Source organism: Carassius auratus, chromosome 6 (genome assembly GCF_003368295.1).
Source record: "Carassius auratus strain Wakin chromosome 6, ASM336829v1, whole genome shotgun sequence".
Lineage (NCBI taxonomy): Eukaryota > Metazoa > Chordata > Actinopteri > Cypriniformes > Cyprinidae > Carassius > Carassius auratus.
The window spans coordinates 996,296-1,010,582 of record NC_039248.1 but is presented as its reverse complement, the minus strand read 5'-3'; the positions used below and the strand labels follow the sequence as shown (position 1 = coordinate 1,010,582).

Here is a 14,287-nt window from a genome sequence, read left to right as displayed (position 1 = left end):
CAATTTAAGTCCCTGGATGATATAAATTACTTTTCTTTTTTTTTTTCATTGCATGATTTTTTATTTAGCTGCAAAATGTAACTATATCTTCACCCAGCTCTTTATATAGTTTATATAGTTGGAAACGTGTATTAACATACAGAATACTTGCATAGAGTGATATATATATATATATATATATATATATATATATATATATATATATATATATATATATATATATATATATATATATATATATATATATATATATATATATAGCAAATCTCAACTGCTTGATTGCTTTTATCTTTGCAAAATTTAACTATAAAAACTATGCGAAAATTGTTATATAAATAAATTAAAATAAAAAAAAACATTTTCAAAATAAAGTAAAAACAAAATTCAGAATAAGTCATAAAGTATTTGTATATAATTGTTTGTAAATGTATTTATGTATTAAATGCATTTTCTGTAAACAATGTGCATTGTGAAAAGCAGTATATAAATAACTTAAATTAATAATAATTTTCAAAATAAAATAATTAATGAATTTAAAATTGTAACGATTGAAAACATGATTCTTAGAATTGTTAAATACAGAGTTATCTGCTTTTGCAAATTAACTCTTCAAGTATACATTAAAAGCGTAAAAATAATAATAAAAAACAAAAATAACTGCATTAAATTTAAAATATATTTAAAAATGTTGATGCATACAAATGCATTTCTAAAAGTATCTGTTTATCATGTTTGTGGTGGGGGCAATGGATCGAAATAGTGTCTGGGCAAGCCCAAATCTGAAATTCTGGCCCAAAAAAGACCCAAATCCTTCATGTCAAGGCGTGAAAGGGGAATTGAGAGGAGTGACATCGGAAGGGGGGCATCTGTGCAGGTGAGCGCGGGGTAACAGGGGTATCTCCGGCTCTCACATCCGTCAAGCAAAGGAAAGGTTAAAATTAGAAAATTTAATTTATTTGATAATTTCCCAGAATAATTAGAGTTAATATGGGTTAATTAATATGCAAATCTCTCAGCAGATGTTCGACAGTGAGTGTTGTGCACAGAGGCAGCCCGTTCTCTCTCCTGCATGCGTTTGGCTGTCAGTTAGTGACCGTAATTGCCGTAACTAACCAAATACACACAAAACCTTTAGCGGGATAAAACACTTTCTGCCCCAGTCCCGGCACACCGCCACTTCTCCCACACAAAGACGTACAATTTCTTATTTTCCCTCATCTGAAAGGGCCTTTTATGCGGCGGTCGTTTCAGTGGTGAATGAGGCGAACGTTCAGCACGCTTCACTTTTCTCTCGCCGCTTTATATTTTCCATAAACGTGTATAAATATAAAAGAGGAACAGAACGACACCTGCTCTCGGGGTTGTTGCTGTCTTCCCACCTAAATATGTTCAGATGGGGCCGTTTACGTACCGCTGCGGTGAATGAACAGGATGAGGGAACGTGGAAATGCTCCTCGACTCTTTTCAACCAGGTTGCTCATCAAATATTGATGCAACTCCAAAAAGTCCTCAGCTGTGATCGCTTTAGTGTGTATTTGACTGCAGCTGATCTCTGAGCGCTGTTAAAACATTCATTCAAGTACACACACAGACACAGGAGCCTTTCACTGGTGTTTACCTGAAAAACACACTTCCAGACGTCTGATGCGGTAAGAATTATCCGTAGAGCAACACGAACCTGCGGTTTCTGGGGCTAGTCATCTTAAACTGCAGTCAAATGTCCTTTTAAAAGTAGTTCATTAACTATACAGGGGTAATTAACATGATACTATTTAAATGATACATATCTATTTATTTAATCATATACTGTAAAACAGTTTAGAATTTATTTTTACAATCACAGCAGAGACAACAGCTAAAAAGGAACGTTTTCAGAAATGTGTCCGCCAATGTTATGAACAAACATAAAGTAAGATCAACATAAAGTAAGATCAATAGAACATTCGGTCAGAGTTATTTTGTCCTTAATAATGTTCTCAAAACATTAGCACTTTAAACATTATGTATACCGAATTCATGGAATGCTTTATTTCTCATACATTTTTTGATGTTACTACTTGTTACATTCAAATGTAACATTCCCATAATGTTTCCAAAATGATATGAAATGGTCTTTTAATGTTCATATAGCAATTACACACACACACAACTTTAGATTTTTGAGAGAATATTCAGAGATGATGTTTTCATAACATTACTGTAAACAAAATGTTCTAAGAACATATTTTTGTTAGCTGGTATAACGTTTCTACAGAAAAACACTTTGAATGATGAAAATGAATTGGTGATCATTTATGAACTGATTCATTTACATAAACTGTTCAAACAAGTTATGAAGGAAATCGCTTGATACAATTCGGCGGAATCAAAATACAGTTCAAATATTTGACTTTGACCAATCACAACTGAGCATCCCAGAGAGCCGTGTAATAAGGTGTGTTAATGCAGTTGATCTTCTCTCAGTGGAATACTCGAGGTCTCTTCCAGGGGTAAACGCCTCTCTGCCCTCCCCAAACGCTCTTCTACAACAGACAGACACAAAGACACTCAAGCGGTGGACGCCTCCTTCCCTGCCCCCTGCTCTCTCTCTCTCTCTCTCCCACACACACACACACACACAGGCAGGTAGTGGAATGCGCTGATGGGTGCAGTATGTTGTGTTGTGGGGTTGTAAGGGTGCGGCTGTCACAGAGCAGTGTTATCCTCCAGACAAACTATTTAATAAGGGTGAGGCATTTGATCTGCTCTGCATCGCTCACACTCTTTCACTGAGCCTTCTATATGTGCACCTTCATTTCAGCTGTGTTGTGAAAATTATAATCTGTGACCCTGACTAAGAAACACAGATTCATGACACACTGGAGAACCGATCGCGTTCACAATGTCACAGCTCTTGAAAAAAAAAAAAAAAACAAAGTACACAAAGAGATATTCTCAACAGAAACATGGCATGTTTTGCAGATAAAGGACTGTAAGGCCTATTTTAATAAAGCAGGAATCTATACAAATAAATAGCATCCAGTAAGTACATGCAAATTCAAATGTAAGCAATCATGGCTAAATTAATTTTGCCACAGCTGATTAAAACATCAATAAATCTATATAGAGTACTTCACCAATCTGCTTTTACAAACGTATTTCGCCTCGTGCAAGATTAATAGGAGCGCTTCAATAACATATAGCTCTGTCAGAGCAGATTACGGTGTGTTTGGACTAATAATGGCTAAACACAATCTGAGATGTAATTATACTCTGTAACGGGATCATTTGACTGTGATTTGCTTTGATGTAAATAAAGAATGAGCATATGGCAGACAAAGGTAAGGTGTGTTTTCTTTTCTTTGGAATAATTTGCGCTGATGAATCATTCACAATAAGAGCAGAAACGTCTGTTAGGCAAAGAAAATAGAGTGAGTCTTTACAGACAGCAGAAACAATAGAGCAGTACTTTGTCCTGTGTTCCGTACATATATGTTTCCCTTCTTATTCTGTAGTGTCAAACTGTTCAGCCGGACACTGAGATAAGTTCAAGCTGAGAGCAGCGTTTTGAACCACTCAAGGTTGTACTGCATTCCTGGCTCGCTTTCCAAACTTTAGAAAGAAAACCTTTATCTCTGTCCGACAGAGTCCCACCTGAAGATCAGCATGACTTTCTACAAATCAAACACACTGAAATAAAACTGTTGTAGAACAAGAACACACACCAAGTCATTCCTAAACATTGTTCCTTACAGGAAAAAAGTCACAAACGAGATCTCAAGAGTTTCTCCTAGATGACAATGAGAACAAATGGAGAGCAATCTCCTGAGAAAAGTCCCAGTAATGTCACATCTGTCTCAAACTGTGCTCAGAGTCTGCAATCCAAAGTCAGAGATCTCATGACAAATGCAATACTCATTCATTTGGGTCTATTTGGGTAACAAGATTTATACTGAAACATATCTCACGAGCAAAGAAAGAGCAACAGAGGCTTTTTTGTTTTCTCTGGGTCTGACAGAAGTGAAGAAAAGGAAACGCCATTTATCAACCTGATGCTGTAAAATACGGAGGCCTTTCTGTCCGCATGAATGGAAAATTAATAAAATAATAAAGCACACAGGGCCGGGGTGGAACCAGCCTCTTGGACGTCTTCCAGGCCTCGGCGAGGGGGGTCACAGGCAGGGGGGGGGGTCAAATTCATTGTGGGGCCGAATTTTCCTGATGCGTTTCGAGCACAATGAGAGAGTGAAATCCGTGTGAGGGCAGGTTATGGGAAACGCATCTGTGCTCAGGTCGATTACTGTCATAAAACTCTGCCAGCACCCAGCTGGGGGTCAGATGGAGAGAGAGAACGGGGTGGGGGGGCAGAGGTCCTCAGATGGTATAAAGATCAGAGCAGGACTATCCAGGTGAGAGGTAAAACCCCCTGGCTTGCCCAATCTGAGCTGCTCATTCATATGCTAATGAGAGGGTAGAACACATCTGTTCCCCCCTACCGCTCGGGGTCTTTGTCACCTGAAAAGCTCCCCACCAGGTATCAAACAAGCTGCAGGAAACAGCCCCTTTTCATCCTGTTACCTCCGTTCTCCAATCAGCAAATGAGGCACTGCTGACAACAGGGGCCCCCAAGAGCCCAACGGGGCCACTGATGCCCCACACACACCTGACACAGTTACACAGCCCAATTAACCCTTGCTCGCTGAAGATCACCAGCAGCAAGCTGTTTAACTCAACCAGTCGGTTTACACCCATTCACCAACACGATATTCCATCATCTATTTGCTCTGGAAACAAGTTCGACTTGGTAAACGTCCCTGTGCATTACTAATGCAAGGCATAAACACACAGAAAGACATTAGAGTTCTCTCACCTGCCTTTTCACTGCCATCCTGAGAAACACACCGATGTGTTTAATTAGAGATGGATGCTGCGATCACCCCACGCTCTGTCACACAAGACTCACGTGCAGCTCAACCCAAATAACGACCTGAGACAGACAGCCCCGCGGCACGCTGGCGGACCCCCCGCCAAGCTTTCTTATGCTAAATGTGCCTCTCTTAAGCCTAATCTTCAGCTGGGCCGCTTAAACACAACAGCACACTGCACCTTTACTGCAGAACGGAGGCCGTTAGCATGACAAAGACGCTTATATTCATATGCTGAATGTTGAGACAATGACCTACACTGCATAATAGATTATATCTGAAAAAAAAAATAATAATATTGCAAATATTTAATACAGAAATTGCAATGAAATCAAGTAAATATTGAACTCAAAAGAGGCAAGTAATTTTGTTTTAAATATACTATATAAAGTCATGCTATGGTAACGAAAATAGTAAAATTTCCAGAGTAACACGTCCTGGTATACAACATCAGTTTACAAAACCCAACATGCATGCTGACCGGCTATATTACAGCACCATTTAAAAAAAAAAAGTCATCATGAAATTAAATTCCACTTATTTTCAAAATGCATGTTATTGGAAACATTTCATCTATGCATATGTTTCAAAAAGACCCTGTAATTAAAGTGTAATAACTTTGTTCATCTCTCTGGTGATGTATGCAGGACTTCTCCAATCATTTTTTCTGCAAGCTCATGCTCATCTGCCTCCACTAAATGAAAGGCTCATATAATGCTCACTAAGCATGGTAAGATTCACCGATTCACATCGGTGCATAGGCATAAAAGTTAATGATGCGATACATCAGTTTAAAAAAGTGTGCATGTGAAATAAGTTGGCATTGTATTGCGATGCATCGTTTCTAACATATTAGCATTGGTAAAAAATAATAATAATAATATTTCTACCTAATTATTAGTAGATGCATTAAATATTTTTTTTTATTCAGAAAGTGACCAATAATTTTGTAACCAGTATTGTATATGAAGATTTATTTCTCCTCTCTAAACTGTGTCGATCATCACTACTACTGCTACTTGAATATGACGTATCATAATACTACTGAGACCGAGGCCTGTCCTGAGAGTCAAATAGAAAATAGATTAACATGGAAGAGGTAGAGCTGCATCGTTTACCAAATAATTTCAATGAACCAAAGAAATAAAAGTGAACTATTTGTTCCTTATTGAATTGCATAACATCATATTTTTCTCCATTGCATCGATTTGCATAGTGTTAAATCAAATCGAAATCGTTTCACACTGCATCGTAACAGGGGTAAATTGTATCACATCGCATCGGTAACTTCTTTATATGTAAATGTAATGTATCGTATCATTGGCTATGCATCGAGATGCATATCGTATCTGCCTCAGCTATGAGATGCACATCCCTTATTCTCACATATCAATGAACAACTGATGCAACCAAGTTACTGTCCTACTTTTGTTCATTTTCAGTAATTTGCTACACTCAGATGCACATCTCAATATGCAATAAAAGATCTATCACAAAATGAAAACGAGTCTGCCTAATGTATAAGAGTAAAGTTCTGCCACAATACTCTTGTTTTTTTTTAAGTGTAAAGGTAGCATCAAAGCTCCAGTTTTTCTGCCAGTGGTGCATCACAATGCACGTGTGTTCCTTACATAACTAAGCGTTCCCTGTTCTCTTTAGATGTACAGAGGGGCCACAGAGAGTTGTGCAGCACAGTTCAGTTGGTAAAGGTGGAAGTTTTGATGTCCTGTCCACCTCTCTGGCTCAGTTCTCTGAGCGTTTCCCTCCGAGCCGTTCTCTTTTGATCACAGGCATGAAAGCCGTTTCTTGCTAGAATGCAGGTACCTGGGGTACAGCTAGGTGCTAATTAGCTCAGCAGGATAATTGATGTGTAGATTACACTGTGAACAAATGCCTCGACTTGTTTGTTCTTCTCACTTTTACTCCCCCCTTACCTCTGCCCTAATGAATAGTACCTACTTCGTTAAAACCACGCTAATGCACAGCGAGAAGTGGGGGGAGGCTTTCCTCAGGTGGAAATACCTTTCAGAGGGAGCGTGCACAGATGCGCTCCCACATGTACGCTCTTGACCTGCAGAAATGCTTCCGATGAGCGCAGGGATTTATGCAGGCATCTCAAAGAATTTGAAAAGGAAACAATTTCGAAATGAAAGGCCGTGCCATTAGAGTACCAATGGAGTTCTATTGTTACACTCAGTAATGCCATTTCCTTCATCTTTTGTCTCAGAGAGGCTATTATTAGCGGCCTCTCACAGCTGCGTATCCGTTCAATAGGGTTTGATTTTGGTCATTAACAAGTGAATATCAGCAAACACATTTGTGGAGCCCCTGCCATTGCTAATAAACTAACAATGAGTACAAGCCTAATTGGGAAATGCAATGAAGAAATGGAGGTAAGGCAAGACAGCAGAAGAATAGACAGGTCATTATGAGGACGGATGTGGAGAGAAAAAGGTGAACAGTTGAATTGTCGCCTCCTCGCAGTTCCCACGGACAGCTATAATTCGTCTCTTGCTAGTTTACGTGTTAAACACGTTATTGTGATTATGGACTCCCACTTTCTCAGTGCTTCTACACAAACAGAAGCGCACACACCGGGGCTGTGTCTACGCCTGCGAGCCATCCGTGTGTTCTCCCAGACAGTTGACGGGTGTCTGGGTCAGAGGTTTCCCTCTCCTTGCCCGTTCGATGCACTTCCTGTCTGAACTGAATTCCCTGCAGCTGCTTTCAGATCTTTATTCAGACCGGAAGTCTTTGTTAAGCACTGCCTTCATTATTCGGTCTGAATAAACCTGAAGAAATGTGCTAACAGAAAGAATTTCCACTCTGGTCTGTTAACCCTGAAAATGCACATGGGGGGTGGGGGTTTACTAACATTGATATGTGCCTATTGATGATGTTGTTTACTTTTTAATATAAAATCCGTATTCATATAGAATGGAGACATGTTTGTGCTGAAGATAATTCTTAGATAATGACTATTTATGCATTTGTGAACTTGGACCACAAAACACAAAACAATTTTTTTTTATTTATTTTTTTTTTTTTTATTATTTATTATTGAGATTGAGACATGCTGAATAAATAAGGTTTCAAAAATGTATGGCAGGAAATTTACAAAATATCTTTAGGGAACATTATCTTTACTCAATATCTTAATGATTTTTGGCATAAATAAAAAAAAAAAAAAACTATGATTTTGACAGATACAATGTATTGTCGGCTATTGCTACAAATATACATGTGCTACTTATTACTGCTTTTGTGCTCCAGGGTCACATTCTAAGTGTATTATTATTATTATTATTATTATTATTATTATTATTATTATTATTATTATTATCTAAAGTGACTTGCATTGAAAAAAAATATATACATTTTCAAGTTGATTGTGCCATACTGAAAAATGATCAAAAGGGCTACAAAATATTTAGTAAATTCACCCCACAGAGTTTTGAGATGGAAGTCCAGCTAAAATCCAAACTGTTAAGTTTTTGCTTTTTCCAAACTAAGCCAACAGGGATCTAATCCTCCAACAAACTCCATAAACACACTCCTCCTGCTTTAAGAAAGTGCAAGTAACCATTTTTTTTCTCTCTATATTTCTGCGCTTAGACCACACCATAATCATCTTATACACGCTTTTCTTTGTTTGGGGATTTTCACGTTTCTCCTTCCAGAGAGATAAGCAACACAATAATGAAAGCTTTAATTACCCCACCCCTCTGCCCGCTGAAGGACGCGAGACTGTGTCATCACGGATGGGGTGGGGGGGTGGAATGGGTGCAGATTGTGCCGGAGCTAAGAAAAACTGTATTTGGACTTCTAGCTGAAATGGGGAGAAAAAGGCAGTCGGGCAAACTGGCACTTTCCATCACCAACCTGATAATTCTCACTCCATCCCTCTCCCTGGAGGTCTTTTGTTTTCCCCTCCTGATTCCTGTCACCATCTCGGAACAGAATCAAATGACGGTATGGTTTACTTTTCTGTCTCAAAGAAAGATAGAGAGAGAGGAAGACGGGAATGATTTGGTCTGGGCCGGGGGTTTCACTGGGTCACAGGAAACCTGGACTATGCAGATTTTTAACAAAAGCCTTTCATCTTCTCCTGCTTTCCTCAACTTCCAAGTGCCGGAGACTTTTAAGCACAGAGCTGATAATGAAACCTCTTCTCTTTCAGCAGTAGATATGAGACTTTTTCATCCAAACTATAAACTCCCGCTATCACCATTAACAAATGCAAAACAGTTCATTAGAGCTGAGGAAACACATAATGGTGTTTCCAACACGGTAATTCAGGAGTTAAGTTACTCCACTGCTAAACCTGCAGCAGAAATATATATCAGTACTAGGTAATTTTTTTATGACTGGAATGTGGTTGTTATTATTCAAGAGTAACTGCCACATTAAATACTTTCTCAGGCCAAAGACAAATCTATCAATTTGATTAAATGAAGAGAACATGTACCCTGAAACAGAAAGTGTACACCATTTGTCAGACTCCACTGGCTGTTTTGCTATTTTCAGAAGGACAGTGTTCTTTCAGTATCACAGGCCTCCCACCAGCTTATCTTTATTAAAGAGCATCTACTGACACCCATAATAACCCAGAGCTCCATCATTCGGCTAAAGGACGGAGACGGACATCCACCTGGGGACCTGAAGAAAAGCAGGATAAAGCCGTGAGGTGAGAGGACACACAGAAAGGCCGCTGATACTGAAAGCTTTTATTTGTGACTGCTTTCTTTCTTTTTTTGGTTTATGTGTGTGTGTGTGTGAAACTGTTTGTTACCGCGGCTCTTATCTGTACTGGTGTATGTGTAAGGTGTGAGAGGATGAAAGCCGTGTGGGTGACAGGAACTCAGCTGCGGCACGGCACAAAGAAACTAATCAGCCTTTTACAGCTTGAACCGAGGCGGTTAGGTAGCCTTGCACTAACCGCACACATGCTAGCTCTGTCACCGCTACAAATTGGCTTCTTACAGAACTCAAGGTGCCAATGGACCATTAGACGCACAAAAGCAAGAGTTTCCCTTGCGTCTCATGTGAAAAAAAGAAAACAGCTCCTCCCCGCCAAGTAAAACACACACTGTCTGCTCCTGATCAGGGATGTTTGGGGATCTGGAATACCTCTGTTCTACCAGAGTCAATAGAATCAACAACAAATATTTGCATGTCTTTACAACCGTGTAAAAAAAAAATAATAAAAAAAAACCTATAGAAAGAATCACAGAATTTGTAATGGTTTTACTGGTTATAATGGGAATTGTATTGGTTTTAATGGAAACTGTAATGATGCCTGTGGGTCTCTACTGGTAATTGGTCTCCTTCTATTGGTGGCTTGTTAAAACTAATAAATCCTTATGGAATATGTCCCAAAACACAATACATGGTTTTGGGTTTTAATTTTTTTTATTTTTATTATTATTTTTTAGCAGTGAAAACCTGAATATTAGAGTAAATAAAAAAGCAGCTCCTTTTAGCACTACACAAACGTGGCTTTATTCTCTAATGGCTTGAAAATAAATCAGACATGCACGCACACACCTGCACACACAGTAAACAGGTTGACAAAGAGGAAGCTGTCACCAATTAGCGGCAGTGCTAATCTGGTTGTGTCGAGAGGATTATACTCTGTCCTGGTGGGACGGGGGAGAAATTTCATTTCCTGTGCAGCGTTCGCAGACTCTACCTGAGTCAGCGGAGCTGCGCACGTCAAATCCGTGCTGAGATAACAGTTAATCATCTCTCGCCCTGAGAAACTGTTTCCCTCCACTGGGCCAAGCACCCGGCGCTTCATTCCTTCTGTAAACACACATGAAAATGTGACCTAAACTCTCACCAACGCCAACATGGAAAACACGGGTTCCACTCTGTTATTTCATGTGACATGTTAACTAGTTCACAAGGTTTATGCTGCCTTCAAGTCCTCCAGCGTATGAGTTTTAAGAAGTTGAAAATGTATTCAAGTGACTTTGGTCTGAATAAAATGTGTGGGTTGAGCAATTTTATAGCTGGCTTAAAACCTATTTCAATACGTATAATTATAAATATGACTTCCTAATGCAGTATATAAAATGTATAGTAAATATTCACAATTACAATTGAAAGTCAAGAGCTAAATAATATTAATTTATCATTTCCAAAACAAAATATGCAATAAAGAAGGATGGGGATGTAGGCAGAGACTTGAATTTATCTCTGATGAATTGATTGAATGGTGGTTGAAAAAATTGACTTTTTTCATATTTCCGGGTTTCAGTGCAGCAGAAGTTGTCATAGTTGGTTAACGTCATATATGTATTTGGATGCAAAGGTGATATAATACAAATTATAGCATTATAAATGTACATTAAAAATAAATAAAATTAGGATTCATGAGGCTGATGATTGCGTTAAATGTGTCCTCACTGTCTTGTGAAAAGGGTCCGTAAGAGGAACCGATTACTGAAAAGCTTGGAGATGATTATAAAAACAAACTATTCAGAATAACGTTGAACAATACATCATAATTATTGCATGAGTTTAGATTTACTGCCACCCAATAAAAGTAAACATACTGTCTTGCTTCTTAAAGTTTACTTTGTTAGGGATTTTAAGAGTGCACCCGTGCATGATTTCTGGACTTATGTTATCAACAAAAAGGGCTCAGTGGTATTAAAATTTAATTTTATGGCACTGTAGTACTATGGATATTGGGTCACTGCAACGATATATATCTGAAACACACATATACAAATATTTGGACTCCTCTGAACTAGCACTATCTGAACAAAAGTGCTTTTAAAAACAAATAAATGTAATAATTTACTTCATGAGAAACTAGACGTGTTATAAGAGTGTGAGTTACAGTTTTAGTGGTTAACCTGAGTAAAAATGTAAAACACAAATAGAGAGAGAGAGAGAGAGAGAGAGAGGGAGGTGGGTCTGCGGGGTTTATTGTATTAGGCATTGAGCTGTAGGTGAGAGATAAGAGAACGACAGATTCAGTGTGAGTGAGGGCAGAGAGGTTCGAGGTACGAGCGTCTTATCATGCTGTTTTGTTCCTGGGAAAATCAGGTGGAATCATGCATTCAGCCGTCATGAACGAGCATCTGAACACGACACTTCACAACCACCGCGGCGTGTGTTTGCACGCTTACAAGCCCTGTGCAGTTTATCTGTGTCAAATCATATGCAAATGAATACCCTCAGCTTTAAAGTGTTTTACAGACTGACTACAGTGAATTCTGACAGCGCTCCCTCACATTGGATCTTCACTGTCGGTTTTTGTCCTTATTTCATTATTTTGCACTGAAAACACACACGCTCCTGAAGCAGGAGAGAAAGTGTCCATCTGTCTGAAATTTAAGCAGCCTACACTGACACAAATTCCCAGAGAGAGGAGTGATTTCCTCAGGTTTAACTAAATAATTAACGCTCACCTCACTTTAGCATGATGAAGCAATTTTAGCTAGTACAGCTACACACACACACACACACTCACTAAAGAGGGTGAAAGATAGAGAACAGGAGCAAGACTTCCTGAATATCTGAATAATTCAAACTTCTAGACAAGATGAACAGAGAAATGTTACTTTTCCTCATGAAGGAAATTCTCAGACTGTTAGAAAGGGAGTGACCCAAGAACTTGATCACAGCAGTGTCCGGTTCATTAACACTCACAATGACTGCGTTCAGAATACAATACTAGCTTGCTGAATGTCCATAGCCCATGTATACTGCATGTCGTGTTACTTCACTTACTCAGGATTTAATTTAGAGCTTGATTTTCTCACAATGTCAACACACTTATCAGAAGTTGAAGTGGCCACTTAGAATTAATGCATAAATGATAATGTCTAAAAATGCATCATTAAACATTGTAGTCTGATCAATTAAGCAGTAATTTTAGTATGACTGATATACTATTATAGTTTTAATTCACATTTATTTTATTTTAATATTACATAAATTGTATTTTTGGCTTTAAATGTTATTTTAGTTTTAGTTATTTTAGCACATCAAGTTAATATAAAAATATATATAAATGATAACACTAACTGAAATGAAAAGTTTTAAGGAATTTTATTTCAGCTTATTTTATTTCAAGTAACAAACATTTTAGAATTAGAAGTGTATCTTAACTATAATTACCCTGCAAATAAGTAGTCAACAACAAAAAACTAAAGGAACTCTGATAAAATAATTTTGCAAGCTCCAGAAGAAGCAATATATATATATATTTTGTGCATCCATGCATGCTTTTTGAGTCGGGTCACTACCACTATATCTGAAACATGAGCATCCACACATTCTCAAGTCACTAAGACTGGCCCAGAGATGTGATCAGACTCATTGAGGAACAGATCTGATTAGCTGAATGAACCCGTGTGGCCCGTTTAAGAGAACAAGAGATGTGCGGCAGACAGAAGTGAGGAAATTGGAGGTGTTGTAACATTAGAAGGTCAGATTCGTTTTCCTCCGAGCTCCGTTCGGCAGGGATTTGTGAGTCAACAGCCCCTCCGGCTTCCTGTCAGCGCTCTGAACCAAACCACGAGGGAACGCCGGCCCTCGGATCGCAGGAGAACAAAACATAAACCTGCTTTTATCAAAGTGCACTGAAATGCAAAAGGAAGTGAAGACAATGATGTCCCACAGTTTTGATGCTCGTAATGTCAAGGTTGTGGGTTCGATTTCCTGGGAACATGCATACACTGTTAAAAATAAATAGTCTTCATCAGCATTGAAAGTCTGACACTTTCAAAAATAAAGATTCCAAATTTAGAGTTTTTTTTTTCTTCTTCTCATATGGACACCAGATTCCCCAAAGGAGCTTTCAGTGAAACCATTTTTTATAAGATTTGAATAATCTAAAGAACATTTCCTCACTATAAAGAACCTTGTATGCAGTGGAAACCACATGTGCCAATAAAGGACCTTTATTTTTAAGAACTTTTAACATCCATTGAAAAAAAAAAGATGGTTCTACACTGATAAAGGCTTTAAGGCTTTAGAAATGCAGCGATGCCATTTTTGGCTCCTCAAAGAACCTTTCAGCTAACAATATGTTTTTAGTGTGAAAAGCATTTTAATAATCTAAAGAACCTGTTTGCACTACAATAAAACCTTTAGTGATTCCATGGATGTTAGACTTTCTTCGTGAAACCACCTGCCAAAGAAGCTTTTTATTTTTATTTTTATATAATTCAATTAATTAGTGTATTAAGCGCTGTTCACTGAAAGGTGGTTCTTCTAAATAGTTCTCCTACTGCATAACTGCAAAAAAACAAATGTATATCTTGAATGTACTGTATATCTGCCAAACGCAAACCATGCAAACACAGAAGGGATGTAACAGGTGTTGCACTTGACCTTGCATGACCTCTCCAATCATGAATTCC

The 14,287-nt window shown here is 38.3% G+C and overlaps 1 protein-coding gene across 5 annotated transcripts in view; it reads right to left on the bottom strand.

Annotated features, from left to right (window-relative positions):
• zeb2b (zinc finger E-box binding homeobox 2b) overlaps positions 1-14,287 on the bottom strand; it is a 65,824-nt gene that overhangs the window by 22,853 nt on the left and 28,684 nt on the right. The window lies entirely within an intron of this gene.